The sequence below is a fragment of the Pithys albifrons genome, chromosome 4, assembly GCF_047495875.1.
Source record: "Pithys albifrons albifrons isolate INPA30051 chromosome 4, PitAlb_v1, whole genome shotgun sequence".
In the NCBI taxonomy this organism is placed as follows: domain Eukaryota; kingdom Metazoa; phylum Chordata; class Aves; order Passeriformes; family Thamnophilidae; genus Pithys; species Pithys albifrons.
Genome location: NC_092461.1, coordinates 56,580,517 through 56,601,274, shown reverse-complemented (window position 1 = coordinate 56,601,274; position 20,758 = coordinate 56,580,517). Strand labels below are relative to the sequence as shown.

At 38.0% G+C, this 20,758-nt stretch overlaps 1 protein-coding gene across 3 annotated transcripts in view; it reads left to right on the top strand.

The window, feature by feature from the left end:
• Positions 1-11,177: 11,177 nt before the first annotated feature.
• Positions 11,178-20,758, top strand: part of RALYL (RALY RNA binding protein like) — a 370,788-nt gene continuing 361,207 nt past the window's right edge. For all 3 annotated transcript variants that reach the window (XM_071554274.1, XM_071554273.1, XM_071554275.1), the window contains exons 1-2: positions 11,178-11,536; positions 12,440-12,526. The gene's annotated coding sequence lies outside the window, so the exon portion shown is untranslated. The remainder of the gene's footprint in view (positions 11,537-12,439; positions 12,527-20,758) is intronic.

The window sequence follows — 20,758 nt, the reverse complement described above, 5'->3', positions numbered from 1 at the left end:
ACAGACATTACTGAGGAAACTTGTGTTCTTGACTCCTATCCTATAGCCACCTGTCCTATCTCCTGACCAAGTCTATTAAGTGCTATGCATGCTCTGAGACCATATAAAATCTCAGCAGACATAGATGAATAACTCACAACCCATGACTTCTACTTTACCTTTCCAAGAATGCCAACAGGCAATCTCTGGGAAATTATCAACAGGAATATTACTGTGGTGAGGCACACTTCATTTTTATTATCAGGTCAGTATCCTCCACATCCCTGCTTATCTTAAAACTTTCAGCTAGTTTCTGTGATTACCAACTTTCTTTACATTTCTGTAATTTTGAATTAAAAAATTCCTTTCCATACTCTCTTTACTAGAAATGCTGATGACCTGACCTAAAAGCTTTCTCTTCTACTTCAGGCACTTTCTAACTCAGCACTAATTTTTTTTTACTTCTTTTACTTTCTCAAGCATTTTTCCATATTTGCATTCATGACTTCCTCTTGGCTTTAATTCTCTATCCTTTTTCATCCAATTCTTACAGACTTCACCTATATCTCCTTCAAATTGTCCCTAACCTCTACTACTTGGTTTATTTCCTCTCTCAAAAACTTTCAAAAAGAGGCTGAAAAAAAAATAAACCCTACTTATCTTCTAAACAACTATGCAGCTTATTTGCTGGGTTGTTATCCAAATTCAAACCTCTACTCCAAATTTCATTATGATTTCTTGAGTGTACATCTTCCATTATGTTTTGAGATTTATTTATTTATTTATTTATTTTTAATTGATGTGAACTTAAATATGTTGATCTGGCTACACAGTGAGAAGTCTGCCATCTCCAAGATGACTGCTTGCCACAAGTTGACAGCATCACTTCAGACTTCTCAGCATAACACCGTGTGTAGGTCACATTTAGTAATCCTTATCTGGTTAAATACTTTAACAGTGGATCTTATTAAAAAAAAAAAAAAGAAAGAAAAAGAAAAAAGACATTTTGACAAAACCAGACCAACTGCATATGAGGAATGACTAGCAGGAGACAGATGGGGAAGCAGAGAAAAATAGCCATGAAGGGCTGGTTACCCTGCCTAGGCTGCAGTCAGAGTTGAATGCCTACTAGTAGCCTAATTGTTTAGCTACCGTTCTTAAAGAAATAAAACTAAATGTAAAATGACAAATAAAAAAATGCATCATGATAAAGCCTTTGCTCATTTCTTTATCCCTCTACTCAATTACTATTTCCTTTTGAAACTTGAAACTCTTTCTAAAGCAGGGATTTTATCTTATATATTGATGAAGCTACAGGAGTGTTTTCAATTTACAAAACTCATGACAATCCACATTGCAAAACTTTGTCCCAGAGCTTGCGGCAGTAGTGGGCCAAAAGGGATCTCCACTGAGATGGAAACCTTTGCTGCAAATTTTTAACAATTTAAATAGTGTTTACTCACAAAAGCATTCACTTCAAATCAATACTGTAGTTGCATGAAGATCACTTAAATGAATGCTTGTAATATAGAGACTTCTGATATTTTTCAGAACCTCGATTTCCTACAGATTTAAATTATTTGAATGGTGTGCCTCTCTGTGTATATTATGTGCTTTAACATTATTTTAACTCATGAAAATGCAAAAATGTATGTGCTGCTTATACCAAAATTTAAACTTCTTTTCATATTGATCTACAGCTTTTTAATAATTGAAATATTTTAATATCAGATAACAATCACAGAATAAGCTTCTTAAACACAGAAAATTATGATGCTTAGACAGGGGTGAAAATATTATTTTGTTGGGACAAATGAACATCACATTTACAGGACAGAGATTTGTTTATTGCCACAAATTATATGAATGCTTATATTCTGATTCTAGAAACCATCAACAATTAGTATTTCCAGCAGATTGCTTTCATTTTTCATTATCAATAGTTTTAACTTCGGCAATCTTCAGACTAGTTAATTTTTTCATGTTTTTCTCCTTCTCTCCTTTCTCTATTTTTGTCAATCTCAATCATAAAAATGGTCACCAGAATCCACTGGTTTCTCCTGGGTTTATATTATTCATTCTATGTTGCAGTGCAACTCCCTATCAGCATCACTATAAACCAAGAATATACACTTCCTTTTTGAATGAATAAGTAAGGTAGTCTGTAGATGAGAGGAATATATGAATAGAAATGTATTTTATCCCAACTTGCAGCCATGTTGTGGAATACAGAGGGAAAACATATTAGGTTATTTTGAGAAAATCTGGATGGAATTATCTCTGGATTACTCATTTATATTTATGTTCTCTAGGTATATCTAATATCATCTAATTACCAATTTTTTTTGATACTGATTCAAAGCTTCATTGTGGGATTGCTATATTAATGATATTACCACTTGCACTGCAGGTTACTTTCTTGATACTGTAGGTGTTGGCTAAGGGCTAGTATTCCTGTAAAAATCTATAATTCTACCTTGAGAGACTGATAGTTGTTCCTCTTAGAAACCTCTATAAACAGGGCTATTAACAATTGTTTGCCCAAAACTTGTCTTGATGCTTGTAGTTGTAATTCCCATGTGCATCTTTCAGAAATGAAGAAAAAAAATCTCCTAGTGATACCTTACAAAGTTTTCTGAAAGCCATTCCTTTGTACTTGAGCAGGCCTACTAGTGAAAAAAAAAATGTTACAGGCTGAGAGTTTCATAAGCCATGAGAGGAAGAATTTTTCTTTAAATGAAGTTCTAGGGAAAAACAATATCTTCTCTAGAAATAACCTGTGATGTTTTTCCCTTTGTAATCATATTCCAATATTTCATATTGCATTCTAAAAGAAATGAAAATTATCTCAAATTTTCCATTAAAGTTGCAAGGCATTTCCCAGTTTGATTAGGAAAATATAGTCTTCAAAAATTTAGAAGCAGGCAGCATTCACTTGAATACTTGATTCTCTTATTCTATTATTACTTCTTTGGTGTGATTAAGAATTTTATTTGACACATTTCTGGAGTTTGCTTTAAGACTGAGCAGTTCAAAACTTTTACATTTGGCATGTGAAACTGGTGGAAATAGTTTAGCATGTGGAAAAAAAGAAACAGATATTAAAACTACTGGGTTAGTGGGGAAAAGTGAAGTTTTAAGTCGTGTGAGCCTTGCTAGTACAGGTTTTTTTAACAGTTATGCTATAGCTTCCATAAGAAATTTTGTTCTCTGTCATGGAAACACTTCATATGTCAAAGTAAGCATACTCAAATACAATTAGACAGCAATGAGAGGCTTGTTTCTTTGACTATTATTGCAATAGCAAAGTTACCCAACACAGGGTGAGCAGAACCTTGTCCCTCTTTCAGAGAAAAGTGTATTGGATGTATGCCTGGGCTTCGCAAATGAAGATTTGGGAAGGGCTTTCCCCACGTGGGTGTGCCCTTCCAGCCTGCGCAGTGGATTTTTTAGGTGAGGCTCAGCGTGCGCAGAACTGGCCCCACCCTTTAACTCCTAAGGTTCATCTGCCATGGCCAGGCGAGCTTGGACAGTGACAGTGAAGTGTCCTCAGGACTAGAACCTACAGCCCCTGGTACTCCCAGAAGGTCTCCTATCCAAGTGCTAAATGGGCCTGATCCTGCTTAGGTTAGGAGATCTGACGGGATCAGGTGTCAGGGTGGCATTTAACTGCCTTAAGAGAAAAGTGTATTTTAACAGAAAAGTGGAGGGGTTTTTTGATATCTAAATATACTCTTGAGCAGCATGGCCTTGATTTTCCAACCCATAAGAACATTTTGTGATCACTTGGAGCTTCTGAAGATCAGATCGCACCAGGTTCTTACATAAATGGTGTTTTCACAGACAAGTTGTGACTGGTTTTCCTTTTTTTTTTTTTCATTATTGATGGAACAGACACTGAAAATTTACAGTCTTCATTCTTTTGAGTGAGATGGTGTCTGGACAATAGCTGGCAAGCAGAATATAGATTGAATCAGTGGTCTTGGCAGCAATTATCTATCTAAAGGAGCTAGCAGATTTCAGGAATCTTGATTTACCCATGATTTATTTGTGCTGAAACTGCTACTTTAATCTCATAGAAAATAATAGGATTTTTTTGGATGGCTTTGTACATCTTGTCTCCATTTGCTTGTCACATATTCCATTCATATCCAACACAATAACTGTTAGTTATTGTCATCTCAAAAAAAAAAAAAGAAAACAAATTTTAAAAGTTTGGGAAGATAGACCTGAAAGACAATTGGATTTATAATTGTAAGTGATTCTAGGTATATAATTTCTGTTAAGAGCAAGTGTACTTGGATGTTTCATGATGATTGTATTTCAGGCTGTATTGTGCCTTAGGGCATTATCTTGTAATGGAAATAATTTGTGATGTAAGCCAGAAGGAGGATCATTCCCAAACACAGTTTTCCAGGCTTTCTCCCTGTTGGCTAGAGGGAACAGAGTGGGCCACATGAGTCATTTACAAGCTGCAAGATGCTCAAAGAACTGCAGGAGTACAGAGGTTCAGCTATTTGAGAGAGCCAAACTCAAAACCCCAAGAATCTTAGTGCAACTGCATTGAGAAAGATAGAAAAAAGGAAATCTGTCTAGAAGAATGGGATGCTGTCCTAGAACATAAAACTTGACAAGTAGGAGATGGAAAAAAGAAATTGTGACTGTGATAAAGGGCTTTTGTTAGTCAGGACAAAAATAAAATAAGAACATATAAAGTAATAAATACTATTCAGCATGCCAATATATTTTTTTCAGAATTACTGGCCTCAAGTTACCTGAGGTTAATATAGACTAAGTCCTCCTGTTTAGAAATTCTCTGCATTTATGAAGGGCAGATGCCATGAGGTTGGAGTCAGACATGCTCTGGTACAAACTGTACTTCCATTAAAAAAAAAAAGTATATATTTTTTTAAAAGAGTTCTTTACCTGTATTTTGCCTAGAGGCTGACAATGAGTGCTTAACACTCTTACATAATGTTTTCAGTCCTCTTCAGGACAAACATATGAATAAAACAACATACACAAAAATCCTCCAGCCTCCAGCCATACTGCTATGGACTGCGCTGTTGTGAGATCTCATTAACTAGCTAAAATTAGCTCTTCTCCATAACTAGAATACAGGGTCAAAAAATAAAATGATAGAACAAGATTTGTGATTCAGGTGTACCTACACGCACATATGGAATATATATCTGCCTTTCCTGCATGCAAAAAATGTTTATGAATAGTTCAATGCTAACCACACTTTTTTTCAGGAAATTCCTGGATAAAAATCACCTATGAAACCTTATTTCATCTCAATCATTACTATAAAGCCCAGCTATATAGCTATATATTTATTTCTTCATCTATCCTTGCCTTTTGAAATACACACAAATGATACTCAGGCTGCAAAACAATGCACTATAGTTAAGAAGGACACTGTGTGTAGCTCATGTCTCATTCACGTCTCTGAAAACTGAAGCAGCTGAAGGCAAGAACAAGGATTGTGGTGAGTTTAGGGAGATGAATGCTTGGATGGTAACCTGAGTTACACAAGGCATGTTATGGTTGCTGAATCACTTAAACTAGACTTAGAAAGATTAATATATGTTTGTTCATTTTATGTGTATTCAATTTGAGCCTATGGGATCTGATTCACAGAAAACAAAGCTCTTCTCCTATTGCTTCTACCAAAGATTTTTCAGTTTAGATTAAATTTTAAAAGTCTCTCCAACTCCATTTCTCAAATTTGCCAGAAATTTGTAATGTTCTTTTTTTAGTTTTCTGTACCACATATTTTTTTATTCTTGAGTCACTGCTTGTTCATGCAAAGGCACACTTCCCAGTGTCATGTCTGATTAACCCTGCAAATACACTGTCTCAGCTTTCAGTGCCATTATATTCAACTCCAAGTGCCAGCCATCAGCCAACATTTAATTCTGGCTGATACGGCACATTTAAAACAAACAACAACACATAAGAATAAGCAAAAACAAATAAACAAAACCTTTGAAGGTATGTTTCGAATTCTCTTTCAACGGAAAGATTGAAAGACTGGCATATAGAAAATGAATGCATAAGAACAGACGGTGCAGACCAGTGTATTTCATCGTAAGCTCCCTTATCTCTCACCATTATCAGACTCATTGATTGCAAAACTCACAAATCAGGACATGCTTTTAATAAGTCCTACTCATTAATTAACCCTTTCAAGAAAATAATAAATTAAAAGAGCAAAGGGCAACAATTTTGAAATTACAAAGATGTTTGGGATAAATAAGATTCTCACTGATTTTAATGTAGATGTCACTTTTCATTTATGTATATAAAATAGCATGTGAAAATAGCAATTTTGAGGACACAAAGCTTGTATGCTGTGTCCTCCAATCAAGACTGTTTCAAAATGAACACTACAGAAGATCTGAAAGATTAAACTTACCACAGTACAAAGCATTCAATAGTTTAAAACTCCTCCCTCTCAAAAACCTCTCTAATCTAACAAAAGCATGTAAAAAGGCTACTATGGAAGTGTTGAAGATTTCTTAGTTTTTATTCCATTTCCATACATAGTGGGTGTTACATTCAGGTACTTTATTTGCCCTCCTTTAAACACAGCTGCCTTGCTTTTATTTCTTCTGTCATTTATTACTGGACTTTTTTACCAGCACTGTGCTCTGACACTTGAAAATTTCAGTTGAAAAGGTGGTAATAGAAGAATTGAGTTAGCTTCACTGTATAGATAAAACAAGTGTTATAAAAGCACTGTAAGAGAAAACAAGTGCAGAATTTTGTGAAAATTGATAGTGAATCTGTAGGAAAAAAGCAACAACAATAACATGCAGAGAAAAACAGATGAACACAACCTCTTTCTAAAGCAATATCCCATATTTATCATATGAACTGGATTTGATCTTAAAAATGTGAAGTAATTCAACCTGATATTGTCTAAGGTATAGCAATTTAATAAAAATAAAACCAAGACAAAAATGGATTTAAATTATGGTGGCTAAACCTAAAGTAATTGGAAAGTTTGAGAAATGTAATTTTCTTTAACAGTTAAACAATGTAATACCTTGGCTAACTTCAAGTAATTTTTTTCCTTTACCAACTATTGCCAGTCAACCAGTTTTCCCTTTTCTGTTGTCATGGTAGACAGAAACATAATGTATAAACAAACAAACAAACACACCCCCAATGACCTTAGAAACCTCTAATTATCCTGGATGGTTAAAGCAGGGTCAGGAAGTCGTATATTCTATAAAAGGACCACTAATTATTTTATCATTATTGTTATTATTACTGTTGCTGGTTTTGCATCTGGTACTGTTTTTAGCTGACTTCTGCCAGTACAATAGGAGATACGAGTAACTGTTTGCACCTGTTTGCAACTAGAGCTCAGGCTTGCAGTCTGCTGAGTCATATAGATGTATCTGTGCAAAGCCAGTATCTTAGTCCTGGACTCCAACTATCTGCTTACTATTGCAAAGAGAAGCTTCTTTATTTTAGGAAAGTGTAAGTGCAGTGAAAGTGATGTAAAAAAACCAAATGTGTGTTTCTCCAATACTAATACCAGTAGAAAGGGAAGAAAATTTTCTAAGCAACATATATATACAGCAGCAGCAGCCCTGAACTGACAGCACAGAAGTTTAATGCAATCAAGAAAAACAGGTTATAGGCAATGAGGTAATCTCAGCCTGTATTTAATTCTGCTCCTATGGAGGGATGGGAGGGGGAAGGGAGTGGTACTGCAGAGGTGCAGGAAAGAATGCAAAATATTGGGATTGCATGGCATGACTAACAAGACTAGCAAACCCAGCATAAATCACAGAGCACTGGCTCTGTAGTACAATATTTTGGGAACATTAGGAAGCATCTCTGTGCTGGTAGCTAAGGCAGAAGCATAGAAATGCTGGTTCACATACTTTCTGGCCAGAATTCTTTATTACTTTTAAGAATAACTGTCAGTAATATTGAAATGGAGCTCAGTTGCTGTTCTGCAGAAGAAGTGAAAAACCTAAAAAATGCCAGAAGGCATTTTATTTGCACAGAGTGGATTGCATGTGAACACTTATGCTCCCAAAATTATCTAAGTGATACTCCTTTTCCTTAAGAATGAACTCCACTCTTTTACTATATACTTTGTTGAGCACTGTACATAACCCAACTATAACATGTGGCATGTGCTGAACTTCCCTTCTTTTTGGTCCAGCATTTATTCAACTGCTCTTGGAGGAAACATCCAGCAGGAGTAACCAGAAATTAGACACTGGTCAATAAACACTTCCTGGGATTATGTGAAAACAGCATTGTTTCAAGCTCTTTCTTGCTTGTACTTATTCCAAACACATGTTCTTGCCAAATCTCTTGCAACTCTTACCCTCTAATGCTTACTTCACATTAATAGACTGTAGGCAGAAAAGTGACAGAAGCTTACGTTGGTGATTCTTTTGGTAAAGCTAAGGTAAAGTCCTCAGGAACCAGTTCATTTTCACAATATTTACAATGCTAACTATAGCAGGAAATAATTTTGTTATATTTCCTGAGCCTGGATCCCTCTCAGCTCTGTCTATAGACCTGGTCTGGAAGCTGCCCCTAAGCCCTGCACCTTTCAGTGTTTACATTCAAATTTGCCAAATTTATCATAATGACTTTTTAACTCAGTTATAGAATAACCAATCTATATATACACATTGAAAATAAGAACATACATATTTGCATGTTTACCTTATTCCTAGTTCTTGGAATCTACTGAGTAAATAATATTTAAAATATATTGTCCAAATGTACTTATCCTTTTGCTTATCGAAATTTACAAGTCAGAGCTATTGTACAACTTGGGATTATTAAAACACCATCCTCTAACTTTTGTTGTTGTTATTTCAGGAACACATATGTACTCACAATTACATAAACAGTAATGGAAACTGAAAAGTAACAACAAAATAGGACCATTATTTGGGACTCAATTCTGCAAATGCATTTAGATGTTAAATATAATTTTTAAAAAACACCTCAGCATTCTACTGTATTTATGCATGCAGTAGGTAGCACTACACAAGACTGAAGTGTGCCGTCCAAGGAAATATACCTTACACACCGGAAATCTCAAGACATGATAGTTTTTGATACCGACAGTATGATTTATTGTCATATGTATGTAAAACATAATACAGTTAAGTTGGTTAGTTTTCACACAATGTTTTAATTCCTTGTAAATTTTGTATCTTTAAGGACTTCCTTTTATTTGCTTGCTTGTTTGTTTTAAACCTCCTCAGATGTACAGCTTCACTTCTGAAAGCCAGACTTAGCAGTTGGAGAATATTATGAAATGCCAGAGCAAGCCCAGTGCCAAAATAAAAAAGCAAGAAAACATAACAGTTTATATATTTTTTTTAAACTTTGGCTGGTGTTCTTTTTATACTTTATAAACAAAGCTGAGAGCAAAGAAGAAAGGGGGCATTTCTTTTCATTTTCTGGAAATACTGGTGAAGAGATACAGGACAGGAAAGGAAGAAATGGTCAGGGCAAGGGAAAAAGCTTTGTGTGAAGATGTGAAGAAGGCAGCCTGGTGCCCTCACCAGTCTTTTATATAGCAGGGCATCCTCTTACTGGTCAGAGCAATTTTTGTATACAGTAATAACCTGACTGTATCTCCTGCCTCCTGACCTGGATGAAAAGTGAGGGGCTTGGAAAAAAAAAAAAGTGAGCAAAGAAGAGCAGGGAGCATGAAGTATTGCTGGGACTGCTCCCTCCATCACAGTGCCTGGTTTACAGATGCACACTTTTATTCCTCGGTTAATTTATCTCATACAGATGTCTCTTGTGGCTCTTCCTTCTACTGTTGAATCAGTAAATAAGTAAGTTTGTGGGCAATTGTTAGCTGTGAACATCTTGGGGTCCAGTGAAGTGAGGACAAAACCGAGGCAGCGGGTTGGGGCCTGGAAACGCTGAGCAGGTTTTGCTTCATCTGGAGCCGAAGCAAAGCTGCTCTCAAGCCCCAGCCGCTGCTCCCTGCAACTGCTGTGTTTCTTAATAAGGAGACAAGCGAGGAGAGCTAAAAAGGGAAAAAAGCAAACGTCTTGGGGGAATTCTCAGCAACAGTAGCACACAGCCTGCTCGAGTGTATTGCTCGTATGTTAAAGGAAAAGCGAGAGAGTTGCCATCCGGCCAGCCACAGGGCCTCCCGTGTGTGTGCTAGGGCTCGACCCCAAATACTTCCACCGCTGCGGGCAGCTGCGAGCTGTGGTGCCGTGGGAGGCTGCCCACCCGGGGTCACCCCGCCCGGAACCCACAGCCCGGAGACATCCTGCTCGCGGCTGTGTGCTGCGCTCGGGAGCACACGCCACTGCGAGTGCCCCGGTCAGAAAACACTTGTGTACTTCCCAGGTCGGCCAGCAACTTTGGGATGGGAAGCATCAGCCCTGCCAATGGAAGGACGGGAGAGGGAGAGGCCGTGAAGCAGGGCAGAGGCCAGGAAACAAAAGCGGTGATGGATGGGACAGGTGGTACCTGTCCTTCTCTCCCTCTGCTGCACATGTGAGCCGCGCTCCGGAAGAAGCCGGAGCAGCGCTGCTCAGACATGACTGGGTGCACAGTGACTGCAGCCCCGGCACTCGGCACGGAAACACCCCGAGCTGCTCACACCACCGGAGCAGCAGTGGCACAGGCGAACTCCCGCTTCACCCCCCGCGCTGCACCAGCAGCAGCGGTGCCCCGGAGCTGGCGTGACAGGAGAGGATGCCCCTCCGTGTCTTGTCTGCTTGCCGGGGTACCGCGCAACCACGCTGAGCTGGAGCTGCGGGAGGGGCACCCCAGCACACACGCGGGGAATCAGGGCTGGCACCTCGTGCAGGAGGCGAGCCAGGTGGCGCGCACAGACTCGGTACCCCCGCACACAGTGCCCCCTCATCCCCGCCCGGTCGGCGGGAGTGGTAACATGAGCGCACACGCCCCGCCGCCGGGGCACACCGCACCCCTCACCCAGGCAAACCCTCGTGCCCCTCTGCTCCGCTCCGCTCTCGGGGGTGAGCGGCACTGCAGCCGTGCGGCGGCGCCGCGGCCGGAGGGCAACAGGCGGACGGGCGGGCGGCGCCAGGCGACAACTTCGCGCAGCGCCGCAGAGCAAGTTGCGCTGCCGCGCAGGACGCGCCCGCCTCCGCACCCCGCCTGCGAGGCCGCTGCCTGCCCGCGCTCGGCGGGAGCGAGGGAGTGAGTGTGTGTGAGTGAGGGAGTGAGTGGTGCGGCTGTGAGTGCGGGGGCGAGCGGCACCTGCCGGGGCCGGCGGGGCCACCGCGGCGCGGGTGCGGTGCCGAGCGCTGGGCGGGGGCGAAGCCGGGCGGCTGCGGCGGGCGCGGAGCGGGCTGGGCTCGGGCTGGGTCCGCGCCCGGCACCGCCGCCGCCGCCACTGCCACTGCGCCCTCCCGGCTGCGAGTCCGCCCGGCTCCGGATCACGTGGCGGTTGCCGGAGGCAGAGACTAGAGAGGAGAGAAAAAAAAAGCGCCTCATTCCTTCTTCCACCGCCATACTGTATTTTATAGTAACTCTCATTTTTATTCCTCCCTTTTACTCCCGCTCGGTGAGTACCTTTCCACTGACATTCTTGTCCTCCTTTTTTGTCCTGTTTTTTTTTTCTTCCTTTTGGTTTTTTTCTGTTTTCTTTTTTTTTTCTTCTTTTTTTTTTTCCTCTTTGATTATTGTTTAAATGGATTTGATCTTTTGCTGATGACAAGTTTTTTGGGTTTTTTTTCCTAGCATGCGATGGTTACTAAACTGTGAGCAAAAGGTGCTGCTGGGGCCGGGAGTCACTGGGAATGAAAAATGATAATATTAATTATACAGACTTGCCAGTCCAGCAACAACTGATATACATTTAGTAGCTATATATCTATATATGCAACTGGTTTTGTTGTGGCACGGAAAAACGATGTGAAATATGATGTTTATTTTTTAAAGATAAGAGAAAAGGCATGTTTCTAACTCTTTTTGCAGAGTATTTTCTCTGGTGTTATTTTTTATTTTTGGGTGTTTTTAAGGGTGTTTTTTCCATAAAGAGATGGGAATTGGAAAAGCATTTTACAGCAGTGTTTACCCAGAGTTTGTAATCTTGCAATACTGGTGGAAGCCACAGAGCAAGATGATAATTTTATTATTTTTGTTACTGTTTCTTTTTCTTTTTCCTTTTTGACAGTGCAATCAGCAGGGTTTTTTGTTTTTCCTCTTCTTCAGTTTTTGATGCCTGTTTATAATGTGAAACTTTTCTTGCAGCGTGTTGCAGTTACAATTTTTAAATACTTTTTTTCATCCTTAAATACAACAAAGCAAAACAGAAATCCAAAGAGGTGATCCTTACTTTTGCACATTTTGCACCTTGACTTTTTTATTCTTTTGCCAGCAGTGTTTTAAGATGGTTATTATTATCATGATGATGATGCTAGAGATATACATATATACAAATAAATACATTTTCAAATGATGGCAGTGGAAGGTTTTCCTGGAGAATGAAGTGCGGTTTGGTTTCCTTGTCAACGGAAGATGAAGTGAACAACTGAACATCTCCCCAGTGCAGGTACTTCATCTCCTTGTAGGCGTTTCCACGTTGTGTAAATTACATTGTGAGATTTTTTTTTAAAGAAATCTCCTTCCACCCCTTTCTAAAGGTATCTGTGCAATACACATGAGGACTGGACTAAATACCTCTGCTTTGTGATTTCTTGCATGTGTGCAAAATGTTGCACTAATTAAGCCTAAGTCGGTTAAGCTGAAGAGGAGTGTTTTATGTGCTGTGCTGTATAGAGGGGAAGACAGCTGGGGAAAAAAAATCCAGACACCCCTCCCTACTCCTTACCGTTTAAAAAACTAAACAAAACAAAACAACCAAAAGTAAAGCCCAAATCGAAACTGGATGGGACCTTGACATCCTCATTGCAAGTGTAAATACTTACAGGATTTAAGACAAAAACAAAAGCCCCGGCTCTGTATTGTGGTGACTTGTGTATTTGTGTGTGTCTGCTTAAAAATTATCCATTAGAAAATAGCTGTGAAACAGCAAAGGAGGCTCCCTTGGAGAGCTGGCTCGCTGCCACTGGAGGCATATTTTGTAGCCCTAAGAGCTGCAAACCCCTTATATTCAACTTCTGACCCACATATTAAAAAGGTGTAAATAAGGCAGCAGGTTGTCTCTTATGAATTTAATTCATTGGGATGGAGATTAATCAGAAGCTCATATTTGCTTGAAGGTGTTTGGTTTTGTTTTAATGATTAATAATGCCACTGACTGACAGGTAATGGAAAACTGTTACTCTGTGTTGGTGTTGAGAGTTCAGGCTTGGAGGAGAAACTGTTACTTGTGCTTGCACTTAAATACTTAACTGAGACTGCCCCGAAATACAGACAGGATATTAGTTCCAAAAATACAATTTGGAAAGATTTTTCCTGATGACAGGGTGGGTTTTGTTGTTTGGGGGTTTTAGTTTGTTTTTTGATGGTTTTTCTTTTGTTTGGTTTTGGTTTGTTTTTGTTTTTTTTTCCCAGAGAGAAATATGGTGCAACATTATGCTAGAGTTGAAGTGCTGAATGTTCTGCGGTGTTCTCTGTTGTATACTTTATTGTGATGGGATTGCTTGATGTATTTTATAGAAAAAGCTTTTAGGAATCTGTAACTGAGTATAAAGATATGCTGTGTATTCAGATGTAGAAACCAAAGTAAGTTACAGGGGATATATGTCTTTTGTCACTGTTGCATAAACAAATATAATTCATGGAATTACAAATGCTTTCAGAAGTTTAAAACTTCTAATGCTTATGTTTACATTCTTACAACTTAACAGTTTTCTTTAAAGTAGAAAGTGTAAATAAGTGTATATTTCATGTAACTAGTCCTGTTGAAAAATGAATCAATGCATTTATCTTTTTGGAAACATAACTACTAAGTGCTTGCAGTGGATTTTTCCAGTTTAAATGTAATAAAAATATTTAGCACATATTTATGCATGACTTCTGCTCTGACACAATGAAATACATTTGGCAGTATAACAGGGTCAATAATTCATGTGTCTAAAAAACAGTCGAGATATTTTCACAATAGATTATGAGGAATTCTCCAAAATAGTTGTGATCTGTTGGGTCAATAGTCCACATTTTAAGAAGACTCAGCCTGCTTATTTTTTTGTGATTTAATTTGAAAGCAAGCCATTAAAATGAGTGCTTGAAACTTTATTCTCCCCCCTTCTTTTTATTTTCATCTGTCCTTATTTTTAAATTAAGGTTTTTCTTTAAGTTATGTGGAACTGCCAGTAAGCAAAATATTTTTGTTACTGCTAGAGCACTGAAATAAAGGTTAGGAGTTTACAGAATTATGTTCCTTTTGTCCTATCTTTTAATATTGCAGATGTGTTGTGTAGTTTTGTACAGATAGTTGCTGACTGAAGATCTAACCCTGCTCACCTAGTCTTACCTTGAAGTCTGAGAAAGAGTTTTAGGAGTGCACCATTTTTAGCACCCAGATTTCATCCACAAAGCACCTGTTGTCCGAGTAGCATGGTAATTAATACACATAATCATTTGCAGCAATCTGAGATTGCACAAGTTCTTGTATATCAAACAACCTAGGGACTTTAAAATAGGAATAAATGAGCTAATTTTGAAAGAGGATACTTCTATGTTCTGCCATATGTGGGGACAGTAGGATTTGGGTTGGTGAAATTGGTTATGGGTTGGCACTTCTCTAGTTATAGTATGACTAATGATGTTGAAAGCATCTTTTAGAAAGCCATAGTTAGTGTCAAAGGCAACTGTTCTTTTGAAATGAATAAAAATTTTGCCTACAAAGTACGGCTTAATTTCTACAAGTGATGATGTAATTATATATTTTATATTTATCATGAGATATACTCATACTGCCCTAATTCCTGGAAGTGATGAGTGTCCAGAGTTAAATGACATCTATTTTTTTAAATCTGTTTTGATATTCAGGAGAGCATATTTAAGATACCTTTATAAAGGTTTATAAACTGAAAGCTTTGAAAGACAATTTTTCTTTTCTTCCTCCATAACTATTAGTTGTACTTACTTGCAAATAAATGAAAGTACTTGCAAGTACTTACTTGCAAATAAAAATGAACAGGTGAACAGAATTTAAAAACTGTATAGTGCGCAGCACGCTGACTCATGAATACATGTTTTTAGCTGCTGTAGTGACCTGAACTAGTAACAGAAGCATATCTTCTCGCATTTTCTAGAGAGATAGGACTGGGGTGATCTGTGGAGTTGACAGGTCTGTTTTTTGTGGTGCCAGTCTGGTCTTGTTTTGTTCAGATTCAGCAAGCTCTGGTTTAATCTAGTGGGGGTATCACTCCTATGGCACTTCTTGAGGGCTGGGCAGAGCCTCACTCAGGCTGTTAGAAACACTGTTCCTATTCTAAATTTGTTTTCAGTTTATTCTCCTTTATTCTATGTGCCAGTGCTGACCCTAAACAGTAAGGCTCTTTCTTCACATCTTTGCTCTTCAACATATATTTCTAGAGAGCAATTGCAGCCCACTTTAACTCACATTTTCTGAGCTTACTGGAAGAGATTCCCAACAGTGTGGCTGGCACTGGGAGGGGATGTTGAGACTGGCTCTGCCCAAAGTTATGCTGCAGCACAAACAGGGCAGCTGCATCTGAATTGTCTTCTGCCCCAAACTGGTCTGTTCAGCTTTAAGCTGCAGACATGGCAGCCCGATTTCTGGCTCTTGCGTCAGCATGAGTGTTTCCACCTGCAGCCACACACGTGGACATGCCTTCTCCTGGTGAAATAGGTTTTGTGCCACGTGGGCCTTCCCTTCCCTCTGCCTAAGCAACCTGAATTTCTTTGTTTAGAATGTAACAACAGAGGACTCTTGGGTATTTCTTCTGCAACAGTGATTTTTGAACTCTCAGGAGTCTTCTACATATTGTTTTAGTATTTTGTATTCATATTAGCCAAGGGAATGTGAATGGGCTTGAGGTAATTCTGTATCAGGGACTGTCTTGTATCAGGAATAAATGTGAAAGTTGTATAATGTGTTTTTAAAATATCATTTCCCTATTAGTTTCTTCACAGATGCTTATGTCTTAACCATCTAATCTTCGAAAACATTCTATGAGGAGTTTGTTTCTATTTTACAGTGTAATTTTTATTTCTTCCTTCCCCACATTTTAGATTTTGAAAGATAAAACAATAAAAAAATCTTAATAGTGCTTAAAGTGGAGGATTATAAAGACTGATAGATCTGCCCTCAGACGAACATTTTAACTTTCCTTGGTCTTCTTAGAGGATGTGGTGCTCTGTCAAATTCTGGAGCTCAGTTCTGTGTTTTAAGTACTTGCAGAATATCTGAACACAAGGCTAAAGATGAATATTTCCTGCTGCAAAATTATGTAATCTGTCACAGTCTACATAGTCATCCAGTTTGTAGCTTCCTTAAATCCAGAGTGACAGAAGAAAACAAAATGCTCACTTTAGGTGATATGAAGATTGAAATACATTTTCACCTTTGTTAAGTTACCAGTTTTATTTTATGATCTTTGAACAATTACTGGACTAAAACAGCTTGAAGATTATTGTTTTGCAGATGCAAAGATTGGAATAATTTGTACCTTCACCTTCCCCCTCTTTTTTCTATTTCAAAATTACACCCTAATCTTCTTCAAAAGTGTTTATACTTCTGCTTTGGAAGTCTTTTCTGAGAGAGTTTATTTTTGCACAATGAAGTGTGATTTTCCACCTCAATGAATCATTGCCAACAATTAAAAAAAAATAAAGTAGACCTTCAAAATACTAAATAAATCTCAGGTTGCTTAGTGTGAATACGATTAGCATGTTTTTATCATTGTGGTGTTCTGGGATAATAATATAGATAGGTAGATGAATAGATAGAATCATAGACATAGATATTTTTAGAGATGTTTTCAGTGTGATAGAGATTTGCATTAATTAATTATCCTCAGGACTTAACCAACACTTTTGTTTAATAAGAGTTTAACTTTCTCAGTTGTAAATTTATATAGACCAATGTTATCTACTGTTATCTACTGTCCCTTCACAAAAGCTATAGATTTAATAAATTGTCTCTCTGGTACATCTCTGGGAGTCTCCTGGCTTCTTGCATGCTGGCTGACCTGTCAGGGTGTCTGGGCTCAACCATTCTGCAGTTGCATTTCAGTTTCAGGAATAGAGTTGAGTTTTTTTCTCTGATGTAGTTCCTTCATGGTTATGGTAGTAAGCATAATAATTTCTACTCTGACTTAAGTAGCAGAGGTTTGATGAAGCAGAGATGGATTTCTTATGAGTGATGACCAACAGTAGTTATGAACATGGTAGAATATGAATGACACTTCCCAAGCTCTTTTTTTTTTTCCTTTGCACACTCATGAGTCTTTCTCCTAAACTACCCAAAGATCTGATTAAACTTGGTTAACATCAGTGATCCTTCCCAAGGTGACCCTCTCTTGATGTCAGTGATTATTTCCTTTACTGGTGTGCAGTCTCTGAGCAACCAATTCAATGTGGAACTCTGGGAAAAGCTGATGCTTTCCATGGTTACTTCTATGGTCCTCTGAGAACAACTTACAGTCCTTGGACAGGCATTTATAATAGACAGTAAAAACAATTATTTTTATTTAAAGAACAATAAACCATAAAGGATACAATGATGATTACTTGACCTTGGTGATTATTGAATGACTTGGTAAAAGTCTGGTCCCAGTCTTCCTACTGTGCCCCATAAACCAACAGCCTTTGTTTCAGTCTGCTCAGTCACACTGATTCCATTCATCAAGAGCCTCCTCTGAGTCAAGCATGTGCTTGCTTTATGTTGTTCAGGGTCAGCAAAAGGGGGTTATCTAGTACAAATCAAGTATTAATGAGGTTCTTCACCGGACTGAAACAAAGCTAAAATTGTTCTGCAGAAAAGCATCACATTAGCACAATTCATTCAGTAAAAAAGTGTCTCTGTTTTTGCTGAATGTTTTGCATAGAAGCTCAACAATACCTATTGTCAGATAGAACACATCTTGTTAAATAGGGATAACCTTACGGAAGGAGGTACTGCATGTGTCAACCTCACATACAATATTTTTAGGCTGACTGAAGAATTGGAGTTTCTGTCTCAAATAATTATATTTGTATTGTGTTGACAGTGCTAGTCCCTGTTTCTGTTTTGTTGTGTTATAATGGAGTGCCGAAGCACTAAAATACTTGCACTGTCATGGAGTGCAGAAGCATTAAAATGTTAGCACTGTCCTAGGCATCCTCTTATTAGAACAATATGACCGAAAATGACAAAGATAGTCCTGTGCATTTTTGCGCACCAGGCTTGCACTCAGAGCTTACAGAATGCTAACAGCTCCTTTTGTAGGTAGGAGGGAGTTACAGTAGTAAGTCACTGACTTTTTACAATGAAACACTGTGCTTTTTGTTATTGCAACAATGTGCTTCTGAGCTTGTTCTGTAACGCAGATTTACTTTTTGTAAAGAAAAGTAATTCTTTATAGTTAAAATATTTTGTCAAAAGATTCTTCACACAATAAATATTAGAAGTAATATAAGATTTTAAAAAGTGCTGTGCAAACTGTCATGTAGTGTCTGTGAAACAGACCCCCTGAAGGTATAATTAAAACAAAATTTCCTGTTTGAGTACCTATAAAAGGGATTAATTATTCTTTTTTCTAAGCAACAGCAGCAACAACAACAAAAATCAGTACTATCATCTAATTTCTCATCTTATATTTGCCACTGATTTCGCAGGATAAAACGCAAGATTTGAAACATTGTACAGCAGGTCAGTTTTCTAATGTACTCTACTGTATAAATTCAGATCCACTTTTTGTTGGTGGTGGTGGTGGTATTTTTTTGTTTTCCAAACTGCAGAAGAAGAAAGATGTAATTATGTTCTCTTCCAGCATGTGCAACTTCCATTTATATGGCAGTTCTGTAAATGGGAGAACTGCAAGACTGGCTCTGAAGAGGTTAGAATCCCCTAATTGTGCCCTTGTAAGTTGTAGACAATTAATGTACATTATGCATAATGAAAAGAGTAACTGCATTTATGCCACTTTTGCTTTGTGGGGTAGTTTTTCAGGGCATGGGTGCTATTTTTATTGTTTATCATTTTATGAGAAAAGCATACTGTTCTATCATTCATCAGCATGTGCCCTGCTCCCATGGGTGATGTAGAAATAGAAAGGTGAAGAATTAGACCCTAGTCCTATAAAAACAGTGATATGCTGGTCAAAACTTCATGTCAAAACATTTGTTTTCCTGTAGATTTTTGATAAAGTGGTTCACACAAAGGCTCAATTCATCTCACTTAACCTTGCTGTTTAAAAAATTGGTTTTCAGAGCTAAGCTAGTCATCATTTTAGTCATCTAAAAGTTAGTCATTGAAGTCTAACACAGTTGCTCAAGGCTTTGTAGTCAATGGAGATATATAGACACCTCTAAAGAATTACAGATTACATCCCAACAGAGGCATCTATGGACAGCTGAGATGAACAACCTTCCTAAAATGCCTCTCTCTTTTCACTGATGAGAGAGAGCCTAGATGGCCCATTTAAAATAGATTCCTAATTTTTTGATGGATGAAGTTAAAGGAGGTGAAAGTTAAGGGAGATGAATCTCATGCTCTCCAACCATTCCACCTGTTGAAATACTAATTTCTCAATGAAATATTTCGTTGAAAAATTGTTTTTTTGGCCACTAGACTCTTCATGGCTTCGAGTTTTTACTCAAATTTATTTTCAAGTTCTTTAGCAATTCTTTTTACAGAAATGCAAATGTGTTTCTAAACACTTGGGATCAATTCTGGGACGTGACAAATTTCACAAAGATTTTTGTTGGGCCCCAGATTTCACACCTTTTTTCTATTGCTTCACACAATTTTCTGTGTGTTTATAATGTAATCTGACAACAACCAATGAGTTCTCCTTACAGAGTCCTATTCTAAAATCTAGGGACTAGATTGAGCTATTGGATACAGTCATGGACCTTGTTTGAAAACCTTTGACAATAATTGAAACAATAATTATGTAAGTGGCAACAGAATCAGCTAGATCTACTTTGGTTTTGTAAATTAGTGTAAGATATATAGTCATACTGTCAAAAAGTAATTAGTAGATCAACAAACAGCAGAAGACCTGAATTTGAAATTTCTAGATGTCTCTGAAATGGGATTTTAAAACTATAAGGGGCTTTTTAGTTTGTAAATTGAGGTGATCCAGGAAATGTGGGGAAATAGTTAGCTACTCATAGCATGCCACCAGTATTTTCATGTATGTTCTTGTTTTAAAATACTCGAGTAAAACTTGCACTTTTGAATACCTAGATAAATTTTATTTTTTATCTCTCAGGTAATTTTTTTAGAGAAGAATGGAATTTTATAAGACTGAATGTTAAGGTCTGTAAAATCAGCTTTTAGATAAAGTTTATTTCAGTGCCTTTCTTTAGATTTGTCCTGCAGCATGTCAATGCACTGGCCAATTTGTGCCTCTGCTCAGTATGCTGTGATACATCATCCTCTTCTTCCACAGATTATGAATCCTGTGATTTTATTCAATATATGTTTGTGGTTTTTGTAGGATATTGTACAGTTGCTGAAATATATGAACATACTGTACATGTTTCCACCATAGGGTTTGTCTTATTCTTGATGCAGCACTATCTGTGTGCCTGTGCAGAGGTCATTAAACTGCTTGCATAGGCCATGTTTTTCACTGACAGCATAGTGCAAAACTGAACTAAAACTGAATCAAAATTAGAAATGAATCATTTGGTATTATAG